Here is a 23,109-nt window from a genome sequence, read left to right as displayed (position 1 = left end):
GTCTCTGACCGTCCAGGACATTCTCTAGAGCATGTCTCAGTCCAAAGTGCGTAAGTATAGGGGTGGTAGCACAGATGTCAGCAGATGAGTCTTTCTGTGACTGGTGATGACCGGGAAGGCTCTCTGGCTTGTAGGCAGATATGGGAGAGCTTGCCTGAATGCTCTGTCTCAACACAGAGATCTCGATGTAAATTAAGAGACACATCACATACCAGTTGTCACTAACTCTTTCTCGTATAATTCTGTATTGTATTCCATTTGGGTAAAGTCATGCAATAATTCATAGAAGACAGACTTAAGAAAAGAGATCATTCTCAGGCTTTAGAAAATAGTGAAAAGAAAACATTCTGATCAGTACATTCACAAAACCATTAGTTTCCCTCAAAAGAACATATTTGTACATAGCTATTATTGCTTGTGCAGTCTTAAAAATAAAGAAGAAATATTTCCACTATTTTGTGTGCAATGCAACATCACTTTCTAAATGCAAGGTATTTACAAGCAGCTGAATTGCAGTGGTAGTCAGATAATTTTCATGTGAAAAAGACAATTCTGCCCCCCCCGCCCCCCGCCGTGTTGCAGTTATGCTTATGTAAAGAACACAAGTGCAAAACTCTTCCATTTTGCAACCACTTGACATCACCAAGGAGCTTTCACAGAGGAGAGGAATTATGCACCATCTCATGTATTCACAGCATAATTAGTAGCTCAACCTTAATTCCAGTAAGATATTTTTGTGTAAGAGTGAAAAAGCTCGTAGCTTTTCCTGACCCAGAATGTGGTTATGATGCTGTCCCTCTTGGCTGGGAGAGGTTCCTCTCCTGGAGGCTGCAGCTTGCCTGTGGAACAAGAGGTGTTGAGGGAGACCAAAGCTGCTGCCTCCCATTGCTATGGCACATTTGCTCTAAAGCCTAACAGTGAGAATTTAATAAGTGCTTCCCTGGTTACCAACTTAACAGAAATACCAACTGTATTGGGGAACCATTTGTGATTGTGGAATATTACAGCACGTCATCCTCAGTCTGATAATCATCTTCATAGTTTGCATGTTTGTTAAATGCTAGCTGAAGAAAGCAATAGATTTCCATTTGAATGAAAAGTAAAATCTTTAACATTTAACTGCAAACCAGCTGCAGTGAGTGAGAAAGCTATACAAAGTTTTTTGTTTGCCATCGGAAACTGTTTACTATCCAGAACAGTGGTCTTAATCCCTAGTAGATTTAAAATTCTATTATAGCAACCAACCATAAATATACTTCGCAAGAAGCTTCAGAGCATTTTCAATCATTAAATACATATTTTATTTTTTTCCCAGTTGTGCAACTCTTCCAACTATTAAATATTAAAACATTACTTTGCCACTCAGGTCAGTTCAAGAAATCAAGTAAATTCCATAGAAAGTAAGCTAGTGGCTTTTCTGATACAGCAAAAGTCTAATATGACGAACTGAATAGGAGTCAAGGGGTCAGGACCATAAAGATTTTACTTGGATAGTGTTCATTTACTGACTACTAACACAATAAGTATATACATGGGCCTACAGCACTCTGGACGCACCTCAGTATAACTAACTCTACAGAGAATAATCACAGCAAATAGGTAGTAGAGGCACTACGATAACCAAAATTAGTTATACTAATGATAGACTGAATATCAACACCCAAAATTAGCCAGCAACTGTCCATAGGAATGATTATTGTTGGTTTACATCTCTCATCAGGGCACATAAGCTCAAGCACAGAGTCATATCAAGACAGTTACATAGTTTCTGGACTGGATTAACCCACAGCATAAGGTGAGCAGAATGTGCATCTATCTGCAGCTCTTTGTTCCAATATACCTTACCTGGGTACAGAAGGTCGATCTGAACTCTGTTATGAGGATCTACATTTGAAAGTTCAGAAATGTGCCAGTTTGCACTGCATAAATTTTTAAAGTCAATGTCATAGCACTTAACAATGAACTTTAAATACTTAATGTAAAATTCTACTTGTTTTATGTACAATAATTAAATACAGTCAAAAGTTACAGAACAGTGACCGGTTACCACTATTTTTCAACATTTTTAAAGTTCTTTCTAACTTATCTTATTTATTCTGATATATTTGTTGTAATCTCAGTTACATTATCATTAGTGAAATGAAAGCTACTAAACATTATAACTTGGGTGTCCATAAATTGCTTTTAAAAATATTTTTTAAGTTATGTACTTAATTTTTTTTTTTTAATGTAACATCCTACCTCTATGTACCTACCTCAATTTTCTTTCTGTCCCTCTGTTGATAGCATACTCCTCCTTCATACGTATAAGAAAAATATTCAATAGTATCAGTGATTCACAAAAATAGTAAAGTAGCAGTACTACTATGGGGCTCTGCTGTTATCAACAAAATACTTAGTTCCTCAGTGGTGCTTTCCAAGCCCTGGCTCAATTATAGCCCAACATTCAAATGTCTAGTCATTCCATAAATTATTTTTTTTTGTCATCTTCAAGGTTTTACTAATACTGTTTTAAACAAAATATCACAGCATTGGTGTCCTCTGTGAGCTCCAATGCAAATATAAGCAGTATGACTTTCTTCTGGAATACATTTGCAGTATATAATCCGGATTGATATCAGCTTCAAAAAATAAATCAATTGAAAAGCATCAAAGGGGCCCTGTGTCAGATATAATTAAAATTATGCTACTTCAGAGCTAGAACCACCATCTCTATTTCATTAATATATATTGTATTATTGTATTATTCCATGTATCGTACTGTACGAATAAGCTCATTGGGGAAGAACTTAATCAGTAAAACAGTCTCTCAATTTAATTATTTTTAAAACTGGAAGCTGTTTTCAAGTGAAATAGGATGATCAACATGTTATACTGAGGTATTTTCAATATTGCTATTTAAAAGAAAATTCAAAAATACATTGCTCTGAATAGATAAACGAAGGACCATTCTTAACTTCTGTAACACTACTTTGACTTTTTAAATCAAAATGAAAAGTTTAACCATTCCCAAATCAAAACACTTAATTAGAATTCAATTTAGCATTAACCTCTCTTGACAGGCAGCCACAGTGCCCTGTAAGAGCTATAATTTATTTGCCTTCTCCTCCTGTATGAAACGGGTTCTTTGGCCTTTGATAATGAACTGTGGCAATCCGTTGACTCTCTCAGGGTATCATTTGGTTTAAGAACAACCACAACAAAATCAGCAACACATCATGGGAATTCAGCTCTGAACAAAGTTCGGTACAGAGAAGAAATCAAAGGATGAGGATGTCTAAGAGTATGTCTAAATCCAAGAATTAAGGACCTATTAAAAAAAGCTATCAAGTCCCATAAGACTTAGGCAAAATAAATACGGCAGAACAGTGAAAGATACATACAGATTATTAAAACCCAAACTGCTGAGTGATACTGATCAAAGGAAACACTTTATTGATGTACAGAAAGCAAACTGCATATAGCCTAGTAGTTGTTCGGTCAAAATAGAAGTTTTCTGCATATATCCTAAGCAAGTCTGAAAAAGAGAAAAGCACTGAGCTCTTACTATTCTAATTTTACATTAAGTTGTACATGTGAAGAGATCTGGTAGAAGTAAGATAGCAGGGTACAATTCCAAAAAGTTAATAGATGATACCTGATTATAGCAAACCCAAAATAAGATCCTAAAAAGGCCTAATCAAATTGAATTAATGAAAAAGCACCCATTAAAAAGCAAGTTTAAGACATATTTATCATTCAGTCCACCAGGAATTGCATTATGCATTGTGGCTTACACAAAACAAACTAGTTCTTTCCTGAAAGGTGTTTCTCTATGACTGTGTCTCACCTGTGATGATTGTCTGCCAGTTCCAATTAACTTCAACACAGAAAAATGCTAAACTGAGGTTGTTATAATGCATAGCTACAGGTACATAAAATCCTACCCTTGGATAACAGTTTACATTCACTTACATTCTGTTAGATTGCAATAGATCTGTTGGTACAAGATAGATTTTATGGAGACATCGTGCCTGCCAGATCCACACCTAATGAGATCTAATCCCAAACAAAATTATGGAATAGCTGAGATGCAAGAGCCCAAAAGGATACATTCTTGGCCTTCCATTGTTTCACTTTCACTTGGTTAATTGGAAAAGACCCACCTAATCTGCTCGCTGGTAAATGACATGGATCAACAAGGATCAAAAAAGCACTGAACTATAAAGTGGATAGTCCCTGTAACCAAAGCAATCTGAATAGCTTGGTAAAATGCATATAATTATGTCACTTTTACTTTGATACAGCTAAATACAGTCACACCTTTATTATCAAAAGACTGATGATTATACCACAATGGATACTGTCCTGCAAAGTAACAGTTCTTGAAAAAGCTATTGAAATTCCAATGGATAATTGACTAGGATGTGAGATTTCAGCAGGATCCAAAAAGTCCAATGCTCACAAAAAAACCCAGAAAAAAACTCAAGTAAGCAAAGATATTCAGAATGCAGTATCAAAGTTTTGACCGAGCATTAAAAAAAACACAAGAGGGTTCAGATATAGTCCCATAAGAATGGTTAATGCTGGGACCATATGCATGGGAGAATGTAGCGTCTCACTACGCTTTATTTTTCAAAAAAACTTAAGGTCAAGCCTTTGAGATCAACTGTTGGTCCGTAGATGAAAAATTTGGCAATTGGCTAAGTCTACCAGACAGAAATATGAGATTAAATGGCTGGAAGACAAATTAGAAACAGTCAGATATAAGGTTCAATTTTGTAACAGTGCCAGCATAGGGGCAAATAGAAGATTTTTCAACACTAATCATCTTAAAAATTAGGTGGTTTCTTTTTTTCCTGTAAGATCTGCACCAATACAAACAAAAATTAATTCACGAAGTCAGACTAGATGACAACAATACTCCCTTTTGGCTGCATAATCTATTACCTAGATGCTCATGGCCATCAGTCTTGGCATCTTACATAAATATTTCATTTAATGGTATTTTTAAATCTGAGAGTTAGCTTTGGAAAAGTAACTTAGAATAATTGTTTTTCCTTTAATAAAAAAGAATTTTCATCTGTATTGTAACTTACTTGAAAATTTTCTTTTCTTTCAGCTTACAAAATTAGATGTACCTACTATTACAAATGTAATACTTTCTAAATTTATTTTTACTGCTAAAGTCATCTTTTCATGCTTACATTTTTCATCAAAATATCACCTATCATTTTTGACACAACTTATAAAATATCAGCAATACACTCATTCGCAAACACAATTTCTTATTGTGATCTGATTTTTATTTTATCTAAATGAAAAATAAATTATTAAAAATTAAATAAAAGTGATATAGTAAGAATATTTCAGGCAGCATTAGTCTGATCATAACATTCTTAGACTTAATTACATGCTGTTCTTCCATGTCACTTTCACATATTATACTGCCTTATCCTCTCCATTTTTATATGCTACTATTAATATTTAACTATCAAATGTCTTTTACTAGAAGATGTTTAAAGATTAGATGAGTAGGAAATAAGCATTCATGTAGCTACTACAGGCTAAATTGTATTCGAAATTGGAAAGCCCTTCTATCTAAATAGTAAATCTACATACATCTTTGCTATATATAATATTCATTAACAATTGGGTTTAGATATCTTCTGGAACAGCTCAATTCAGTACCTTGTAATAATATTTAAAACGTTAGATATAAGTAGTCCTATTAATTTCACAAGTGTAGCATTAAACATGTTTGAATACTGTGTTGAAACCTAAACCTACCGTGATCTCACATATCACGAGATACCGGCCAGTTATGAAAATCACATTTATAGATTTCAAAAAATAATACTATCTTTAAAAAAGACTAATTCAACACAGGATTAGCTTCTCTGTAAGTATAAGATGAACCGATGTACCTACAATATCTTAAGTGAGGAGGATCACAGCATCATTTTCAGCTGCGTAAATGTTATGTCCTAGCTATTCCATTTATTTAAAATGCTTTGGAGCTTCTGCATGACCAAAAACATACTTCAATTTTTCTGACTAAACAACATGTAGTAACATTCCTCCACTCTTGCAGAGGCTGTATTCCTTGTTTGTCAGGTGAGTGAGATACTGCTGTCGGCCTGATTTACTGTTTGGTGTCTTTCCAACTCATACTAAGCAAATAAATACTAATGAACCCACGACCCTCATCCCTTCTGCTTTAAATGATGAAAGCATTTTCATTTGTTTCATTCTCCTACTATAAAAGTTTGTAGCTCCACCGTGAAGCTATGGCTTCATATGCCAATCCTACACTGCCAATGTTGCAACGGTGACAGAAGTTAAATGGAAGCCAGAGATGGAGCTCATAATTCTGCTAAGTACATTGGAAGCTTCCAAAAGCGTTAAATCAATCAATAAAAACAACAGGACTATAATCTAATTTCAGCAAGATATCATTCGCTGGTTTGTTTCCTTCAGAAAGCCTGTATTTGAAATTACCATCTTCTCAAAAGTTGCTTTTAAAAATTTTAGTGACTTGTGAACACGTCGTTACTTGGCATTTAGACCTAACAGCCTTTCTAAACCATCCGTACAATCATCCATCTAAGCTCTTTTTGCTAATAATTCCAAGCATAATTTACATTTGCTACAATACTGGCAACCAAAAATAAAGCCAGTTTTCTCATGGTAGTATTTACAGCACAAGTAATGGCTAATCATATATGAAATCATATCTTTAACCAACTGTACAGTAGCAGGTGACACAACATTCCTTTGAAAAAAAAAGAAAACAAAGGATAGAACAGATACAAAATTCAAAGGGAATCCATCCTAATTGTGACACTAAAGCTTTGGATTCAAAGCACTAAATCTAAAGTTACCTAAAAAGACAAAGAAATAACCTTTCAGCAAAACTAACACTGAAGTAGTCACAGGATAAAAAAAAAAAAAACGTATTTGCTAAGTACTTTATAGTCATTTGGCTATTTTAAAAAAAATTTAGTCCTTCTTACAATACCAGGCATAAATACTTGCACTTAGCCTAAAACTGATGGAAAAGCATATTGTGTAAAGGTTTTGAGAACCATCTGCTCCCCAGAATTTAAAAACACTTGTGTTTCCTATCTATGCAGTACTGTAAGAGACGCATGCTGTAGAAATATAGTACTGAAAAGGTTTTCCTTTATTCTCCCAAATAAACATTTAAACCATTCAACGTGACAGAAGGTGCACATTAGACAATGTATCCACCACTGAGGAAATGCTATTGAACTAACAAGATCCAGATGTTAGACCAAAAAGAAGTTTATCATCCTCAGAAACCCCCGAATTGTGTCTGATGTTTCATACAAAGATTGCCTAATTTGCTAATGTGCATTTTCTTGCTATGTGATAGAAAAAAGCACACCTGTCAAGAAACCCGTTTTCCACACGCATTGGAATGACATCTGAAGCAGCTAAGCATCAGGGAAATCCAGATGCCATTAAATTATTTTGAACATGTCTTGCTTTATAAAACTTTCTACAGAAATCATCAAGGTGAACAGAATAAATATGCCTAATTTATTTACTTTTTTACAGCATCTATAGTTAGATTGAGCAGAGAAAATTGCTGAGGAAGCTTTTTGAATAATAAACTCATAGACTGTTTTACATACTTTAAATTTGCATCTATGGGAGTTTAGAATAATCTGAATTCCTAGGTGGAGCCACAGGGCTGGATGATCTGCTTCAATAATAAAGTTCAGTATCACTTGTGGCATCTACAACATATATGGAATGGCATCTTCAGAATTTTCCTGGTGCAATACTTTGCTATCATTGTACAAAATCCTGCAATAGAATCTGTTTCTCTATTAAATCTGACACTGTAATTCTGAGAATCTACTGATGAGTCCAATTTTCTCTATCAAAATCTGTCTTATTTCAGGTGAACTTTTCAAGCGGTGTTTTGCAAATTGCAATCTTCAGTTTTAAGGCTTGAGGAGGAGGAAAAGGGGAAGAGAAAACACCATGCTCAGTAATGATTAGTCAAAAGCATACCTCACAGACAACTGGACTACCACATACAGGAAGTACAGCAAAATTTGGCTCTAATAAATCTTTTTATGAATGTATTATGTTATGCTTTTAATCAATTATTTTTATCACTTCTTCTACACATTGCAATTAAAACCATGACCACTGCAGATAGTAACACACATGACTGCAGCTGCTAAGAGCTTATACTGCAAGGAAATGGACAACAGAAGAAAGAAAGAAAGAAAATGACCCAGACACAGTAGATGCAAAAGTGAAGGAAAAAAAATATGGTAAAAGCAGGGTCTTTCTCTTGCCAAGTGACACTTCAGTTGTAAGTGATGGAGCTCTGAAACTTTCAGAACTTCCTTCTCACAGTGGCTACATTTTAGGCTTATTTTTCACTGTAGTATAAGAGAGGCTATTTCCACCAAGATTGTATCTGATGATTGCCACCTGCTTTTGTGAAGATCTTCTCAGCAAGTTTCATAGGGTCTTTCTGTCACTGGTAGCTAAACAGACCTTAATTTTTACGACCCAATACAAAAGTCTGGAGAAGGAGGCTTCTGAAGAAGAAAGTTGATAAAATGCTGGAGTTAAGCACATCTTCTAATTATCATAGGGTATATGACTTGACATACTCATACTTTTCTTCTCATAAAAACTGCTGAGATGTTAAACTTTAAAATGCAATGCAGGTATTGCACAAGTAAATTATTTTACTTATTTTCCATATATTACAGCTGAATAGCAGTTGACTATAGTTATGGTTGAAAATTGCTTACTATTTAATACAGGGCTATTCTAAACTCTCCACCTGCTGACTCAAATGCTTTAGAATTATTATGCTTCAAAGTGGTGGCCAAAATATTGGGTAATTTGGAAAACAGGTTCTTAAGACACAGATCAGCTCCCCTTTCAAATGTATCACCTTTTATTTCACAAATTCAGAATTTAAATGATGGTAAATAGCATGCATTTTCCAATTTTCCATATATGGGAAGAAATACTATAAAATAGTTGAGGTGAACATTTAGAACCAAGGCATGAGCAAATGATGCATAAAGTGAAATGTACGTTTTAGTTAACATAGGAACTGTTCAACTGAGGTTTACAGCTCTTCAAAGTGGCAGAGTAGGTCCTGATGATGGATCCTGGGCGATATGATGTTGCAGTCTATGTATATCGGTTTTCTGAGATAACTGTGTACATACCTTGTTATTAGCCTGAATTCATAAATGTTTTGTCTGAAACTCAAATTTATTACTTTGGTGTAATATTTTAAACACATGATTTACCTCAGAACTATTGTAATGAACATTAATTAGTTATGGAGAAGATAAGGAAATGCAGCCATGTGTTTTGCATAATTGAACTGAGCCTGGCTAAGAGAAAGCAAACATCGAGTCTCTTGGTAAAGTTATCTATAAAACTCAAGCTCCCTTGCTCACGTGAGCTGCTTGGCTTTTGCTAGCTCTTTGATGGCTTGGTGGCAGAATGAGGAATAGAGTAAAAGAATCCAAGAATGATACATGATGAAGCAATAAGAGGCCTGAATTGTTATAGACCCCTTTGCAAAGAACACGTATAGGCTCTACAGCGTGATGGCTCAGGCAATTCCAGGTAACCATTTCTTGTTATTGTGAACATTCACTGTATTTTTGCAAATTCAATTCAACAACTGAAGAGTTTATAAAAAAACTGAATCAACCTGTTGCTTTTCTTCATCATTTCTTGATGAATCAAAGATCACCCATAAAAAGATATCTAGTCTAAAGGAATTCACAGGTGTGAACACATAGCCATTGTGTGCATAAGACAAGCACTGAGCTATCTATGACCTTCCTGCCTTTTATGGCAACAGCATCCACCTTCAGATTTCCTCCTCAGAGCTGACCTACCACTTTAATGATATTATTGAGATGAAAGGGACAATTAAGGTTTGCTGATTCCAGAACTCATATGCAATACATCATTACACAGCTGTGGCACATAATACAGAGCTGTCATGAGCAGCAGAGGGCTAGCACAGATAGAGCAATCAGAGATGAGGGTGAGGAGCTGAGGACAGGCATCCTTGGTACACTCCATGTTCCCTTCAAACACGATGTGGGAGGTGCTGCACTTCCTGCTTTAAGGTTTGATTATAGCTGAGGTTGTGGTAAAAAGTGTAAGACTTCTGCTCATTGATCATAATACTACTTTATCAAAGTTTTGAGGCACTTCATTTGCTTAGATCTTTTTTAACCTCTTTTCAAAGTCTACACAACCCAGATCAACAATCAACTAAAAAGCAAAATATTAACAGAAACAATTCTTACACATTTAGACTTAATTACAGCAATACAATAATAAAGACACCAGTTACACAAAACATGACAATTCACAGCTAACTATGAGGAGAGTCAAGACCCTACTGCAAGGGGTCAAGAAAAAGTGGCAACTTACTAATACGCCACTCTGAACTGCTGTAGCTTGTTAGAAGAATGCAATTCCTAGTAGATCATTTTCTTGCTCTACTAGTCTTAAATTAAACCTTTTAACACAATTTTAATGTAGTTTTGTGATGTGAGAAAAAGAAGTGTCTTATGTCTGAAGAGAAAAAAATGGTTCAACAAATTGTCTGAGCCAATACCTTATTTGATAAGGTTTTTCTTGTTTCTAGTATCTCATATAGAATGTAAAAAAAAAAATACAGAAGAGAAAATGCCTTTAACTTAAAGAATAACTTGGATAGCCAACTGCTTTTTATCTTTGTTAATGATGCTATAGTCAATTACAGTTGCTGAATTATTTGTTTTTGTAATACTACAAACCAATTCTGCTTTGTTGGCTTATGGGTCTGCACTCAGAAAATAACTCACAAATCTCAGAGGATACAGAACCTGTATTATTCCCAAAAAATCCATATACAAGTGACTGGACATATGATTTTTTTCTGTATAAGAAAAAAGAGTTCCCACTTCTGTTTTCAAGGTGCAACAGTATCACTGAAATAAAAAAAACACTGAAACAAGATAAAAACCATGAAAGAAAATGTTATACATGTTTCAGGGACCTTTTTATCCAAAATACAAGAGGGAAAAAGCAAAAAAATCATTATCAAAATAATAAAATGCAGATTTTACAGAATAAATACCTGAAAAAATCTAAATCTATTTTTAGTATGCAATGGCTTTTTCTGACAGCATATTTAAAACAGTATAACAAAAACCATACTAGAATGTTGTATTGCTCTTTTTAGAAACTCTTTCAAAATCATCCTGACATATAACAAACAGTAGGAGTTTGTAAATGGACACACCTACAGAAAACAGTAAAATATAATTAATTTGCTACAATATAGGACTATTTCAGTCTTGGATTTTTTCCTTCGTTCTTAAATCACTGAAAACATTTCAGCATACATCAGATAAGATGAGACAATAGGGGATGAAAACAGGTAGATTTGCTATTATAAACTAAAACTCCGTAACAATTCTACAATATTCCATACTATTTTTTTCAGTAAATCCATGTCTATACATTAAATCCCTAACCATGATGGAGCACTCTTTCAAAAAGTGTTATGTACAGGAATTTATAGTTATCTGTTCAGTTAGACCCTCCCAGTATTTACTGCATTGTTTGCTTCATCGGCCAATGCAGTTACATTCACAATTGTTCTCTGATAAAGGCCTTACTGGTATCCAAACAGGATAGTGAAACCTTAGGTTTATTAATTTCATTTCCTTAATCTTCCAGATTCTTCTATTGTACATGTTCAAGAACACAGAATATGAAAACATAAGAACTGCACTGAAGAATGTAACAACTTAGGAACGTAGCTGCCTGGGATCGAAGCAGAGGTCCTATCCAGCCCTGGGTCCTGTCCTTGGCAATGGCCAAAAAAGGCAGTGTTTGTGGAACAGTACTACTTAAATCCTCCCTCCGTCTTCACAAAGATCTACTGAATTATCTAAATTAAGCCTAAGTCATCATCTGGCTGCTGTGGAAACTGGCGAGAGTAGTTCAGTGCTAGGGACTCCACACGCGGTATTCTGCCCTTGCTGTGGATGCGGGCAGTCTCTCAGGAGAGTGCTCTGTTCTAGGCATCTAGGCATCAAAATGCCTTTGGTCTTTCCACAAAGTAAACCTCAAACATAACAAACTACCCTACCACATTATTTATCCTCGGTGTCCCTGGTGAAAACACTTCGACTTTATTTGCACTTCTTGATCCTTCTTTCTCTAACTAGGAGATTTCCAGAAGCATTTCAGCTATCAGCTTGGCGTGATCCTTTGGGGGAGAAATGAGCTCCAAGTTCTCAGCTAAACCTCATGGTGCTCTGGATGCCCCTTGCCTGGGCCCCATTGGTAGTTATTTAGCTAAGAGGTGTTTTGACAGCTAGAGATGGACATTCCAAGTTTGCAGTTTTACGACTAATGTTTTGAGATTTTTTAGATTTAAACACTCAGATTTTTTATTCCAAGATCTACATCTCTTTACCTTGTTAGTTACTGTAATTGTAGGTTCATATTTTAAAGCTACAGCACTGAGAGGAACTAACTGCTCAGCGTCACTCAAGAAAGATACGCAAAATTTGCCTGCTGCTTTTGTTGTCACTACATGAAAAAATATCACAATAATATCAGTATGATTAAAAATAATACGCAACATGTGAATTATTAAAGCAGTATCGTAGTTGTAGGACAGTAAAAACAGTACTGAGTACTTTTGCATTCCCAGTATTCTAATTTTAAATTTCTAGCCAGATTCTTAGCTACTAAGCACTAATACTGAGCTCCGTAAAGATTCATCGCTTTATATCATCTAAGAATTTGGAGAAAGAATCGTTCTTCAATAGAGCATAAGATCTCACAGGATTTTATTTCTTTTTAATTTCTATAGGAAAATCCATTATTGATGTGATCATCTGCTGTCTTCAGAGCAATTGTATGAGTAAATGACAATTATCTGTCCATGTCTGCATATTATTTAGATAATGACAACTGCAGTATTCCAGTCAAGAGGCACTAATCCAATTGTATTATATACTTTCTCAGTTAACTATTCTACCTGTTTTTGCAAAACAACTAGTAAGAGCATTAAATTGCATGCTGCAGAGCAAAAGGTTAAGTATTACAGAAAAAAAAGTATTAATTTCTCTACCTCAGCACTTATAAGCAATGAATGGAGGGGTAAAAAAGCATCTTTCATCCTGTTTTACTGAAACAAACACTTGATAGTGCTGTTCATTTCCAACAGTTGCTTAAAAAAATAAAGGAGCATGCCTGAATTAAATCTGAAGAATTTATTATGGAAAGAATCTATGTAAGACTCAATCTTGTATCTTTATTCATATTGTTTATCTTCATATACTGCAAAAAATGGTACAAAAATTGTACCGCAACTAAATCTCATAATGCATGTGGCAAATAAGCAGTAACAACATGGTATTTTTAGTGAATGCATTGTATTCCATAGAGTGTTCACTTAATGGAAAAAAAAAAAAACCAAACACAACCACCACCACAAACCTTAAATCATACCCTGATATTTAAAATTTCTGAACAGTTATTGTTAGCTGACCATCCTCTGAGCAGGACGTTGGACTACAGGACCTCTGGAGATCTCTTTCCATCTGGTGATCTTATGATTTAGTAGCTGTTAGGCAAAAAATATTTCTCCCAAGAAGCAATATAATATCAAATGAATTTATCAGACTGAGCAGAAAAACAGAATAAAATACTGATGGCTGGTTCCTGGAGAATGAAGTGACATGAAGAAATAGAATGAATATAACGTAATGTGTTAGGACTGCAGAAACTTTATAACCATTAAGCTGAGAAATGTTCATTTATAGGTTCCACAGCACTACAATGGAACTACAACTCTGTACTTTAGTGACCTTGTGAAAGAGGATGATGATTTCTAAAGGCGTTTAAAATAATGGGAAATTATAACATTTATAAATCATTAGGATGATTTATAATGATATTTTATAATCATTTATTATGATAGTCTATAATTATTTAGGTGTGTTCGTGTTTATCTGGAGTTCAAGTACTGAAAAGTTTCTCTGTAGACTCAATCAACTAAACAAGCTTAACAGCAACTATTTTAAATTATTAATTTGGCTTTAATCTTTCATTACTTTGGAGAATAAACCAGAAATAGAAGGCTTCAACTTAAGATGATCCTCTAAATGATACACAACATGAATTAGTGCCACTGGCAATAAAGCCTTTCTCTCTACCATGAGCACCTTGACAGGACAAAGAATCAGCAGCTCATTTCATCAGAGAAACATGAAGAAATTCAACTAAAAAGTGTTAAGTTAAAAGGAACATAGTAACTGAAAGTTCAGACCTGATATTATCAGCTTTCAGAATGGCATAATTAGAAAAGAGATGTCAAAGTACAAATGTATCAAAACCTTGTTTTGATTGATACTAGAAAACTCCAGATGAAGTTTATTTCACCAGAGAATGTAGTATCTTCAACACTTCCACCACAGAAATATATTGCATCTACTGGCTGATTGCAATGAAGTTTGCACTCATTACCCTGTTTTTGGTAAAATCTCACCCCAGGTCTCAAACTAACAAATAACAGAAGAGTGACATTAGCAAAAGAAGACTTTTTAAAATAAAACACCATCTGTCCCTGCCAGTAATACAGATATGTTTTGTTTAGTCCAGTATTTTTTGCTAAAAATGTATGCTTTCCCCTGTTGACTTCTGGTGCAGCAGTCATACTTGTGTGGACACACTCTGGGCTCTTCCACGGAGAGCGCTGGGCAGCTCTCACCACATAAACACTTCACATTTGCCACAGCGCAAGGGGCCAAGCGGCCATCCTCAAATACACCCACAACATGAATGGCAGAACATTCCACAGAAAAGCCAAAGAATTCAACAATGTATCATACCTGATGAGTTCTATAAAAACACATTCTTCAAACTTTGTAGGTGAGAACATCAGAGATATAGAAACTTTATGATGCTGTTCAGATACTTTGCTGAACACATTCAGGTGTGAAACTAGTACTGTGATGTGAGATGAAACTAATAAATAGAAACGCTGCCTGCCTGAAAGGAAAAGTAGGGACTGTTCTACTTTTGCTCAGTCTTTCAATATGATTTACATCTAAGAGTATCTATTAAAAACCCTGTTGCTTTTCTCTTTGATCTAAAGGTGTCAAAGAAGCATCCATTATAACACACTGCTTATTATTCCAAAAATCAGAATTTCCTTTGATAGGAAAATCAGATAGAATGACATCTTTTTTAATGTATGACAAAAATAGTGTATATTAGGAATTAAAGAGATCAAGACAATTGACAGTAAGACTACAAAGGACTGGTAAATCAACAGAATGAATGAAATGCATGAAAAGGAAAAAAAAATACTCACCATTTTGCTTAAACAAATGTGTCAGACAATACAGTAGGGAAGAACAGAATAAGCCAAAACACAATAAAGAAGTGACTGCACTGTTAAAGAATGAACAACTCTGTGGGTATCAATTAATAGACTAGGATCGTTATCTAAAACTAAATCACAGTATTTGTTTTACTTGTAGGAGTCTAGAGAACAAAAAGAAACCTGAGCAATCCAAAGATCAACAGAGTAAGTTCTTGTAGAACTAGATTATAGGACTGAGTGAAGGTTTATTGATGAAACTAATGAAGAATGGAACACAAGTACACAGACATCACTGTCACTCGCAAACATGCAGTACAGAGGATACATCCTTACAAGCAGTGACAGCTTATAAAGCTTAACTATGAAAACATAAAAACACTCATCAGACTAAATTTTAAACAAAAAACTTAAACTAGAGCTCACAAAATACCGTCAAAACCAGCTTAAAATTCTTCCCTGACATCCTTCCATGTCCAACAGGTTTTTCCAAAGTACCTTAAATGACCCAAAAGTTCAAATTCCATTAAAAGTCACTGGAGAAATGACACTGGAGAAAGGTCCCCATCTCAAAAGCCTATTTCTAACCCACTAAAATTAGTGCAAGTTTGTCACCAATGCAACCTAGAAACAAAATGCACTGAAAGTGACATTTATGTTCTTCGTGGTGCCTTGCGTTTATATCCTTACATAGGGTCCAGTACTGAGATGACGACAATTAGGATTTGAATATCGAGGTGTTCACACTGCTCCCATCACTCAACAGAGTAAATCCTGCATATTTTCAGCTCTACTTCAGTTGAAAAAAAAACAACCCCAAAACCCAGGAATTCACATTCCTCAATTGGAACTGATTTAATTTGGAGGGGGGGGAAGAGAAGCAGAAATAGCCCACTGTGAACACTTTTTATCATTCTCATATTTTTCTATTTGCGTGTGCAACTATTAAGATCAGTCTACGTGAAAATGTGTCTTCATTCCATCACCATGGCTGCCTGACGTAAAGGACAGATATGTCTGTTTTCCACTCATCCTTCCTCCACTCACTTGATACACATGCTCTCTGTCCTCCACTGCTGATCAGTCATTTGGAATGTGACCTAAAATTGAACAATGTTCTTTGAAAAAAGCCTCCCCTAAAGCACACTCACATAAGCAGAAGGAAGATACGTTTTTCTTTCATTACATCAAGACCTGGATAGTTCCCTACAAACTAATAACCATTCTTTCCCATAGCAAAATAAATAAACCTGGAGATACCAGGCAGAACATTCCCAGAATAACTGAAGATTTTTTTCCCTTTTGAACATTTGTCAACAAGCAGGATTATTGAACAAAATAAGTTTCCTTGACAGAATGATTTCAGCTTTTGAGAAAATGTATTCTGTCAACAAGACAGAGTAAGGACTTGACAAAATAATATGTCTGAACCACTGAAGTGTTTTTGAGTTTTCCTCTCAAGCATAACAATGAGAGGTTGCGTGTGCGTGCGCACAAAGTCAAAAGTAACTCTTTTGACATTGTATGCACGTTTTCTCCTCAGGTGTCAAAGTCAAAGATGAGGTCTGGCAACCTCTCTAATGTCTTCATATAATGAGCTACGGCCAGAAACCAAAGTCGTTTACAGAGACTGACCTCAGGACCCTTAGAGAAAGTCCCTTCTAAGCCAAATAATTAGCAAACAATTAAGCAGCAAAACCAAAGGACAGCAACAGCCACAGTATATAAAAAAATAATTGAAAACAAAGCAGGAATATTTGAACATCGCCCAGGCAGAGTCTTTAGGCTAAGAAACTTAAAGTTAAGCCCTTATCCTAAAAATTGTCTGGAGGTAATGGCACTCTTGTCTTATCCACAACTCCATGCTCTGTATCAGAAGCCCTGCTCCTGCAAATCAGCTGGTAAGCCTTCATATCAGTCACAAAATTTCTACTAAAGCTGAATTGCCTTTTATAAAAATATTTGCTGGAAAAGCTATGGGGGAAGAGGCAGAAAGGGGAAAACCTAAACATAGGGTTTCTATTCTTATTGTTTTTTACTGAAGTCAGCTCCTCAGTAAAGGAACTCTGGCAGTAAAAACATCCAGCACAAACTTTTAAATCAAAGCTGAGATTTAAATACTTCATTCTTGTCCTCACTATCAGATCAATAGTGGATGCTGATAATTTATAGATACCGATATAAAAGTGCACTGGTAGAGTCAGCGCTGGAGAGAAGCCAATAAAGAGGTGGGGGAAAAAAGGAAGAACTTTATTTGCAATATGCTTTGCCTGCACTGGAATGCAGTCACCATCAACATTTTTCACTGGGATTTGTGCTGCTGGATATGCTGTACCTCCTCATGAGTTCCAGTGAGGGGAGGAAAAGAATAAATAAATAAAATCAAAAAGCAGGCATTGCATCTGTCAGCTGTAAACAGGATATCCTCCGTTTTCCTACTATCTTTATAAACAAATTTCCAGGAAATTACCTTTCATGATTGAATTACCCAAAATAATTTTGATATTTAATGTGGAAGTTCTTAATGTTTATCTGTGGTGCTACAATGACAAAAAATGTATTTTAAGAGCCTCTCCCTAGACTATCAGTTACTTGTTAAAGGTTATTGATTTCTACACTTCCGCCTTTGTTCTGAAATTAACTATGCATTTTCTATTGGCCATATGTAAACCTGGCTTTAGATTTTATTTAAGGTCTGACCTTTTTTGGCAAGTTCTGTACTTACTAATGAAACACTCAAAAGCAAAATGAAGTATGTTGTTGCAGACACAATCCGGCTGTGGTGCAAGGTTCATTTACGGAGTTCTCACTGTATTTGTCATGTCTTTTATTCTGCTGAAATAACTGGATCAAATAATAAGATGATAACAGGAACATGTGGCATTAAAATCCAGGTACAGCATGTTTCACCAATGGGGGACAAAGTCTCGATATTAATTTTGCTTTCAGCAATCTTAACAAAGCCTACTGCTTGATAAAGTACTGGGACACAATTTTCAAAGTCAGGGACTGACATAAGTGTCTCAACTTTAACAGTTGACTACAATGAAATTAGAAATCTTTCTTTTTGGAGCAAACCATGATAGATTTAAGAATTCTCCAATATAGCTAGTGTTAAAAAAAAAAAAAGTTGATACCAGTAAAATAAGGCCTGACAATATCATAATACTGGGAAATCAATGTAAGCTATATTTTTACAATTGCATATATGATACACTGGAGTAAATTCAATATGTGCGACTTGAACGCTTGGCTATACGAAGCACAGCGACTGTGCAGTGACTTCCGTTGTGGAGTAACTAAACAATGAATGTATTCTATATAGTAAATCTATTTGGTTTTTCTTGTTTTCCCTCTTCATCTGCCTTTCTTACAGGGTGGCAAGTAAGTGGTGTATGTATGTATACGTATGACTTTCATGGTTTTCAGTGTTACTTGTAAGAATCTCTACATATAGGGTTCTTTGGTTGGTTGGTTTGTTTTGTGTTTTCCTTTGTTTTGCCAGGGTAATTGGACCAAAACCAATGCTAGAACAAGAATGTTGCATCAGTGCTCATAGAGGTAAACAGTCATCATTGTCATATCATATAAATAAAATCTAAATAGCTTCCTGGAATTACTTCTTCTATGCTGGACTTTCTTGTAACAAAAAGTTGCAGTTAGGCTTGCTTTGATGACAAAGTATTCAATAATAACTTGCATTTTCTATTGAAAGACTAATAAACCTTTATGTCTCATGCTTCTGTGTTCCCATATGGCATACTGAAAATTCTGCTCATACATCTGGAAGAACATAAGTCACACATCTCTAACACCCACATTTCAACACAAATAGAATGTGAACAGAGAAAAGTTACATTGTCAGCACTGAATGACTGAAACGGTCAAAATGCATAAAAACGCAGGCAAAATAATATAGCCAAAGAAATCAGTGAGGGAAAACTTCAGCATCTCACCAAGCTATTTTTTAGACACTTGAAAGCCTCACGGAACTAAGTGGAAGAAGAAGACTGGAGGGTGTGGGGGTTGTGTGAAGCCACCAGCAAATTAAAAACCAGAAAACAACTGGTCTTTACTGAAGACAACATTTTTGCTCTGATTTCTGCTCTATAGTTCGAAAAAGATCCTTGGGGCTCAACTCTTAAAAACAAACCCAATCCAGCTTTTCAATGTAAGACAAAATGTTACTCCCAGTTAAACAGAAATCTGAATTACTGAAGATGCGACAAGTTCTTAAAAACCAGAGTGTGCAAACGTATGTAAATAAATATATACACTCACCAACTTAAATACAAATAAGTTAGTGTATATATGGAATATGAATTTGACTGTCTATGTACATATATATACACACACACAGAGCCCCCTAAAGCAGAACATATATAGATAGGATAAATGTATATCCAGAAAGGTCCTTTTCATGACTTCGTAATTCTTCCTGAAGCTTAGCATTCTGCATCCAGTTACTTAAAGGAAAAAGACCTGATGAATTGCAAATTCAGTAAAAACACATTATATATTATTCTTGCATACAGGATGTGACATCTGAACAAAAATAAAAAGATTTTTAAGAATGTTTATAACTTTTTACGGAAATGTTTTGAAGCTTGTTAAAATATTAAAGAAATAAATGCCACAGCGGAGCACTAGACTCCTGTGCCATTTTTTGTGTTTGCAAATTTCCCTTGCAGTCCTGTAAGTGGCACTTCGGCAGCCTATGTTCTTAAGGCCCCCAGTATCCTAGAATTTAAGATCAAAACATCTTTTAAAGAACAGCAGGTGCTATAAGCTATTAATATATAAAATGTTAGAGACATTAAAAAAATCCCACCAAAAAACCTAGCTGCTCTTCACCCTATCCAGCTATATATCTCATGAATCCCATGAGCAGGTTAATCTTTGACACAGCCTCAAGCTACTTTTATTGTAAGAAGTTAAGCAAAGAACGGTGTACAACCTGCCACATACCAGTTTGGGATGTAGAGTCGTTTGAAGCTAGACGCAAGCTAGAGTGCGCATTAGGATTTCTATTAAAAATAAATAAGGGCTTCTCAACATTTTTCTCCTTAAGAGAGAACAACAAAGGATACAGACACAAAAGTGAATATTAATCTTCCGGTTTAGCTTTGTAGTGGGGTATGCCACAGAGCAAAGGGAAATAACAAGAGCTAGTGCAATCAAATAAGTTTATACTGGCACATGGGTGGCTTCTTATCATTCAGATCAAAGGATGCGCCTTACTGGATCAGACCATCGGTGTGCGTGTGATCCTCCCTAGGAGGCTGACATCGCCATATAATATACATCTAACCAATTGTGTGCTCTCACACAGAAGCCCTTTGAAAAGTCCATTCTGATTGACTGAACACTTCTAGCTATACATTCCACAGTCTGCATATACAGTGTGGCACTTCTGAGTCTCCTATTTGTTTTCAATTTATTTCCCTTTGTAGTCAAAGCACATTCCTTTGTTTTCAAATTACAGGAAAAAATTTACTCCTCCAGCACAGCACCCATTAAAAAAAAAAAAAAAAAAAAAAAAAAAAAAACAACCAAAAAAACCAACACGAAGAACAACAAAAAACCCCTCTGAATATTATCATTAAAAAAAAAAAGAAAAACAAAAAACAAAACCCAAAGAAACAAAAAACAGAGTAACTGGAAATCTGATGCCGCAAGCCCAAAACACCGTAACAGTTCTCTCTGAAAGTCTTAAAACACACACTCCAGATGGACTGAATTACTTTAAATAAAATATTCACTTCATACCATTGTCCTGCAGGGTAGGTGAAACCATATACTATTGCATAAGGTACAATTTCTCCAATATGTACAAGAATTCCTATGCTATGTACTTTTTACTTTAGTCCACCATTTTGTAGCACCTATTACATGTCCATGCTGCACAGAGAGATAACACCTAGTGAGGATAGGTAGATCCACAGGAGTATTTTTCATTACATGTAAGGAATAAAATAACTGACAGAACAGTAAATAACAAAAATGCTCTCCAATAAAAGACTGTTTTCTCTAAGGTGCTACCAACATGCAACTCAAAGCAGCGGAAAAGAGGACGTTCACTCAAAAAAGGGAAACAGTTACCTGTCCTGGATTATACAAAATCTCTATGTTTCCAAAAGCTCTACATATAGTAGACATAAATCCTATTCTTTTATTGCAAAGAGAGGAACGCTTGCTCCTCACTCTCAACATGACATCCAAAGATACCTATCACTATTTTGGTAATAGTTTTTCCTCTAGAATTTTTTTTTTCTCTAGAAGTTGGGAAAACACCCGAGATAAGAAAAAAACCAATAAAATCCTCTGAACTGTCCTTTAAAAAAATATTATTTTAGAAAGTCTACAGAATATGAAGAAAATGTATTTTATTTCAGTCTTTCTGTTTGACAGCTTTTCTGAGCTGGCCATCTGCATTAGTTCTGCATGCCTGCCAGCTGACGAGTTCTATTTGTTGAGCAGATAATGGTAGCTGTTTTATTTTCCCAGTAACACAATGTCACAAAACACAAGAGCGCTCAGCTTGCTTTAGATGTGTTCTTCAATATACAGAGGGCAGTGAATAATAGTGAAAACTGTTTTGCCTGACAAGCAAAGCATGAATTTGTCACATCAAACACACTTCGTCTTGCTCAGTGTTCCTTCAGAAAAGATAGCATTTAGCCTTCATATTTTACAAGACAGACTTGCAAAAATAGCCGTGAATAGGTTTTATTAAAGGTACAACTTCTTTAAAACTTTTCTTCAGGTTTTTAAAACTTTATTTCTTAAGTCTCTAGAATAAAATAGATAAACATTATAAACTGCAAAGCAATTTGACAATTCAAGGCATTATATTACATCACAAGCAGGCTGTTTTTTTCTGGTCATAAATATTACCCCTTTACAAATACAGCTGCATTTTAAATGAGTTATTTCAATTTTTATATCCCTGGGGATGGTTTTTAATTACATTCTGTTCAAGTTATATTGCTCTCTAGAAGATTTGATTGTTTTGTTATGTAACTTTCAAGGAGTGTAACTATGGCAAATTCACAGTCTGTATTTTACTCCAATAAAGAGCTGCTGGTGAGTTATTCAGCCACTACTTTTCAGAACTGAGGCTCAGAAGTCTTTTGAGTGCTGTTCCACGGTCACTAAGCTAACTTCAAGCCAGGCTTACTACTGACATTTCCCTTGCCCTTCCTTAGGCATTTCAGAGCCTTTGCTTGTGCCTTACTAGTATTTGTACAAGTCCAGATAAACCATTTTAGGAAGTTAAATTAGCCCCCAAATGGTATAATTTTCCACAGGTTAGTTTTCAGATAATCAACTTCCTGAGCCCTTTACCACGCAATGGCATAAAAGCCGGTGCAGCACAAGGCCGGAACACACGGTTGGCAGCCAATGAGAGGACTGGACCCTGCAAAACAGACTTAGATCACTTCACATTTTCAGTTGTAACAAAATCTGATAAAATTATTCCCCATCAGACTGTGAAGTAAAAACTCATTTTTCTAGATGTTTTGAAACTTATTGTTGAAGTACTTAAGTTGAAATACAAATACAGACAGAAAACTGTCTATATTTGCAGAGCACTGAAAAAAGTCAGTCTATTTGCTTCTACTATTGCCTGAGGACCATGATAGAAATATGCCAGTTTCAGGGCAGGAAGGGTGCAGATCCTATTATTTCAAGGTAGT

Source organism: Rissa tridactyla, chromosome 9, assembly GCF_028500815.1.
Source record: "Rissa tridactyla isolate bRisTri1 chromosome 9, bRisTri1.patW.cur.20221130, whole genome shotgun sequence".
NCBI lineage: Eukaryota > Metazoa > Chordata > Aves > Charadriiformes > Laridae > Rissa > Rissa tridactyla.
Note: the sequence above shows the minus strand (reverse complement) of the source record.